Raw genomic sequence first — 6,166 nt, forward strand, 5'->3', positions numbered from 1 at the left:
CATCTACAGTGCATAATATCATCCAAAGATTCAGAGAATCTGGAACAATCTCTGTGCGTAAGGGTCAAGGCTGGAAAACCATACTGGATGCCCGTGATCGAGGAAAATGACTAATATTCCTAATATTCTCTTCATTGAACATGTTTCTGCTGAAATTTCATTAACCACATTTAGCACAGAGCAGCTTTCCCTAATGTGCATCTAAATCCATCCACTTCAATTCTTCGCCATGTGTTCAATTATCAGAAACAGCACAGAGGAGGAAGATGCGCATTTAAAAATCACAAAAAGTGTCAGCAAGGTGCCGGAAGAATAAACATTTATGACGGTGAAGAAAACAGAGAGAAAGTGTACGAGAGAGCAAAATAGGAAATAGAAAAAGGCAGGTTGCAACTTGCCCCACATTTACAAAGTGGATTATCATGGTTTAGGATGGTGATTTGAGTCTCTGGGAGTTGACACATCACAGATGTTGCTTTTGAAGAGACCTGTTAAGGCATGGTGGGAAGCCACTCAGCCTCCCAGCTTCCATCGCCTCCCTCCGCCCAGATTGCTGTGATTTTGGGCCGTGTTTAGGTGTAAACACCATTACATTTTGTCAGTTTGTGAGATTGTTTGTCTGGCCTGCAAAATGACAAGCTCTTACACGGGAACCAGTAAAAAACGGTGAACACTCTGCTCCTGAAATCCCGCCACCCCTCTGACACATTAGAATTTATGAGCTGGTAATTCCCGCCGGAGTAATTTGGCTGGTACAGGGTCCAGCGGTGCTCCGACTGGGCTTTTATGTTAGAGGAAAGGCAGGCAGACAACTGACTGATTGACTGTATTACTCCATGTTTAGCAGCACATTTGAGAGTAAAAGTGCTCAGGAGAGCAAGAGAGAAACCTGCTCCCCTGCGGGCCTGAGGTTGTGTCGTATCAGTTTAAACCAGAAAATCTGGTACCGCCAGATGGGTAGACTATATGAACAATGTAAAGACTGACAAATGAGGCATTTACAGATCAACATACACACTGACTCATGCAAGTCGTCCTTAACAAACATCCGAACTTTCAATTTGTCAAGCATTTCAACAGATCTGAACAAGTGCTTTTGTTGGTAATTATATGACAGGAGTTATGCAACCAACCACTTCTCATAAAAAAAAAAAAAGATAAAATGCTATAAGTAATGCAGACAGGCCCAAATAGCCTTTTAACTGACTTTATTCACATTGTTTGGCATTTAAAAAAAATCACTATGCTTAAAATCACATAATAAAATGTATATTATACGATATTCAAGGCAGAATAGCTTAGGGTACACTGAGAGTAATGGTAGTCCTGACAAGGACTGATGAAGGTCATGAGACCGAAACGTTGCTAATAAAAAGTTTTTTGCAAGTACTGATTGGGATTTCCTCTTATTTTTTGAGATTTTTGGATTTGGTTATCCTTTTTCCCACGTACCTAATCTATTACCTACAGGTGTGCGATGGTAATTGTGTATTAGTTACTGACTGAATACCGAATTAATTTTGTATTAATTACTGACAAACATATTTTCCTTGTGAAACCATTTTATTATATTATTATGTAATAGAGTAGGAGAGAGTTTATGTAATCTATTCAGTTATATCTTGCTTCTCCGAGGGTGCAGCACATGATATGGCAGGGTTTAAAGGGATAGTTCACACAAAAATGATTATTTACTCCTCCTCAAGTTGTTCCAAAGTTGTATGAGTTTCTTTCTTCTACTGAACACAAAAGATATTTTGAATGTCGGTAACCAGACTTCCATACACTGTAAAAATAAATAAAATAAAAAAAATAGGCTCCAAATGAAATTTTGATCTGATCACATCTTAATTTTTCATTTGGCCAAAATGAAATTCTGTGAATTGATACAATTTAAACAAATTCAATTAAATTCAATTGGAGACCTGAATATTTTTATTTTTTGTTTGTTTGTTTCATTTTCATACTATGGAAGTCAGTGGGGCCCATCAACTCTGGTTTTCCATATTCTTCAAAATATCCTCCTTTGTGTTCAGCAGAAGAAAGAAATTCATACAGGCTTGCAACCCAGAATTAGCATTTGTGTGTGAACTATCCATTTAAGGCTGGGATTCACAAACTTGAAACCCATTGATTTGATATTTAATTGTAGTACCCCCTTAATATTTTATTATTTTAACATCCTCTGATGTTGGCTAAGCCTAATGGTCATATGATGTACTGTTTCATTTTCATCAACTCACAAAACACCAGCAGTTCCCTCCAAAACCACCAGGGGTTCAAAAACCCCAGTTTGGGAAACCTTGGTTAAAGGTAACTCTTTGCAGAGACACAACTAGTCCTTCTGAAACCTACATACACTACAACATGCTCAAGAAAAAAAGCTTTGTTAGTATGTGAGAATTTTTGCCAGTACAATTTATCTGATGGATTATCAAGCAGTCTAATTTAATGTAGTGGCTAGTAACATAAGTCATTTTGTACAATTTTTTATATGATTTTTTATAATATTATATATAATAATACACACACACACACACACACACACACACACACACACACACACACACACACACACACACACACACACACACACACACACACACACACACACAAACACAATGATTTATATGTTACTTAGATTTGTTCAACCCAGTAATATTGTTTAGGATAAACTAAAGCAGTGTACCACAGGTCAGGGCTGAGGCCATAGAGATGCTTTTTTGTTTCATAACAATCTGTGCATTTTAATGAAAGTTTCATAAATCTCTTGATATATGAAGTCATTCCTTATTGCAGTTCTCTAAAAAAATAAAGGCCACTTGCACTGGTCTGTTTTGTAAACTTCATCCGTTAACTTTGAATTTCTCTTTGCTTTCTCTTAGCTTTGGCTCAGGTCCTTTCACCTCCTTTTCTTTTAATTGTCCTGTTCATGTCTGATTTCCTCTCATCCTGCACCTCAGGGTGTCATCTGGCCTTTGTTCACCTGATCCAGGACACGTGGCACCAATCAAGCACACAATGGAACACACAATAGGGCCTGATGGGGGCCATCCTAGCGCTGAGAGGCTCATTTGACACCTTGCCGCATGCAGGTTTCCCCTATAAACCAAGTGCTTTGCCAGATTAACTTACTGTTCTCTCCTAAAGCTTCAGAGCAGGGTGGAAGCCCCAGTGGAAGCTAACCTTGACATCTGGCTTATGTTAGGTCAGGTTAAGCTTGAGCCATAAGGAGGGGCCGACAGCCACCTATGCCTGTGATAGCTCATCCATGTGTTGAATTTCACTTGTCCAACATCTTGTCACAGAAATTGCTGCGGGTGTTTCTCTCTGAATGGACGTGTGCCGTGTGTCACCGATCCTGCGCCATGACGCCCATCCATTTTTAACACCAGCACAGATGAACTGTGGGTGGCCTCCACCTGCACGCGTGTGCCCGCAAACACACGCGCCGTCCCGTGAGCTCGAACCACGGCTGTCCGTCCTGTAATTTATGATCACAAGCAGGTGCTATCATGTATCATATAAAACCCTGTCCTTTGGGCTTCAGAGTGACGCGTGCCATGTCCACTGGACGCTAGACAAAATGAAACAGTATCTCGTAATGAATGTGTTGAAGTTATTGTTCCAATTAGAGCAGATGAAGATGAGACGTAAACCTACGCCATGACATATACGCGTTAGTCATTGCTAATTCATGAAAAGTGAGCAAAAAAGATGCTCCTCATGTATTTTTTAGGGTTATGTCGCATATTGTGGGCCGATATCAAAATACGATATACACTTGACTTGACCAAAAGAAGATCGTATTTCTGATTCAAATGGGAAAACATTATGCTGTAATGAATGTAACTACTGGCTTTTAGATGTCCTTCAAAAAGGGTAATTAATGTATTACCAGTCTAAAATGATCTGCACTGCACCTCATTAAACATTACACCTTCCACCATCTGTGTCTAATGCTGCATAATCATTAACGTTAGTGGTACAAAGTGGAACATTTACAATGACCCCAGGAAGTATTTGGACACTTAATTCACATTTAAACATGTACAAATGCACATTATAATACATGCTCATTGTTTTCTAGCATGCCATAGAGAAACTAATATATAATTCTATAATATATAATTCTACTGAAGCATATATATATATATATATATATATATATATATATATATATATATATATATATATATATATATATATATATATATATATATATATATATATAGTGTATGTGTTACTGTGTTGTTACAGAGCTCAAAAGAAAGAAAAGGAACCCTTGTAAAGTTTAATTATTTTATTCCTTACAGCAAGTCTACCAATTATTGAATGATGATAAAACTGTACAAATATTTGCCAGTGAGTCTTTATTCACAATTCAGACTCTGCCTAAAAACACTAATGTGAAATGAAAGCAAAGCTGTCCAAAGAAAAGGACAGAATGTGAAATAATTGAGTAGGAACATTTGCACATTTACAGATTTGTTATACTTTAGCTTTGTTAGACTTTTTAACCTGTTTAAATACTCAGCAAAGGTCATTGCATTTAAAAAAATAACTTAACTGAAAGAAAGAATGTAGTTTCAGCCTAACTTCTAACTACACACACACACACAAAAATCATGTTTTGTCATGTTAATTAAAATATTTTTATAGTGTGCATATTTTATTCATTCAATTTTGACTTGATGTTGTATAGAAAACATTGAGAACATTTCAATAAAAAAAACGAGATACATTTTCCAAAATGTTTTAAGGAAACATGCAGCTTGAGGCTTGAATTAAGGAAACAATTAAGCTGATAACTACTGGAAAATAAAAATGTTTAAATAGTCTGGAAAAAAAGACTATTGAAACCTACTTATTTTAACACTTGTTAATGTTAATATTTTATGTTTGAAATTTGAAGTTTTGCTGTAAGATTTGCTGCTTGTAATAATATGAAGCATGTTGCTTTGTTCAATGAGCATCACCTTCGCTAATGCCAGTGCAGTAACAAGTTGGCTTTCGCGCTGCAAACAGCATTCAGTCTATTAACTGTACAGCCTAACACAGTCAAATATAAACAGGTAATTTCCATTCACTCTATATTTCACACACTTTTGAGAGTCAATTTAAAATAAAAAGCACACTTCACTAAAAATATTAGTCATAGACTAAATAATTTAGGATATTTTACATGATTTATTCAGGTAGATTCCATTAAAGAAATCAAGCCTTAAAAACTAATACAAATATTATGTGTAATATTGTTACCATCTTTTTTTCTTTTTTTTAAGTAAATACATAATTTTAGTGAATTAATAGTAAAATTCCATCATATTGAATTGAATAATCCTGTAAAAATATGTAAGGATTATGCTATTTAATTTGACGGAATATTAATTGAAATGTATAAATCTTGAAAAAAGGCTTTCTTTTATTTCGTATGCATAATTTATTGGTTTACTATTCACCTGTAAACCTTATAAATAAAACTAAACAGCTAGTAAACAAAAAGCTCTCCGAATACTTTTAAGCATCTTTCTAGCACAGCGCATTGTTTCAAGCTTCCAAGACGGACTGTGTCTTATTGAATGAACTACTGGAAATCCTTGCTTTGAGAGGAGTTCTATTTCAATAGGGAATTCTGTTCATCTACATCTCATTGCGTCTGAAAAAGCTCCATTTTCATCCAAATCTGAGTATTTCTGTGGAGGCCCCTTGGCTGATTGTAAAGGGGCCGGTCTTGTGAATGAACAGCAATGATACCGCTCCTCAGGAGGAGGCGACGGTAAACAGCTTGAGTGGCACTTGTACATGCAGCCGTTCACATACACACACTCCTGTTACTCATAAACAAATGAGGTGAGAAGTTTAACAAGCTACCTTGTCACTAAAGAGGCTATTTTATTTGTTTGGGTGGGCATGAGAATTTCCTTCCCATTAATTTCCCTGAAAGAAGCAACATCCGTGAGGTTCGCAGTGTAATGCAAATACAAAGCTAAAATCCCTCAGCTTGGAGAGATAATTGCAATTTTCATTTAATGAACATGTTGATGTGAACACCAGCGCCTCGCACTATAGTGAAATAAAGATCACACTGAATGCAGACAGATGCTTTTGTGGTGAAGAGCAATTGTTGTCAAATTATTTGAGTTTTCCCAGGTTGTAATGTGAA

The sequence above is a fragment of the Pseudorasbora parva genome, chromosome 17 (genome assembly GCF_024679245.1).
Source record: "Pseudorasbora parva isolate DD20220531a chromosome 17, ASM2467924v1, whole genome shotgun sequence".
Classification (NCBI taxonomy): domain Eukaryota; kingdom Metazoa; phylum Chordata; class Actinopteri; order Cypriniformes; family Gobionidae; genus Pseudorasbora; species Pseudorasbora parva.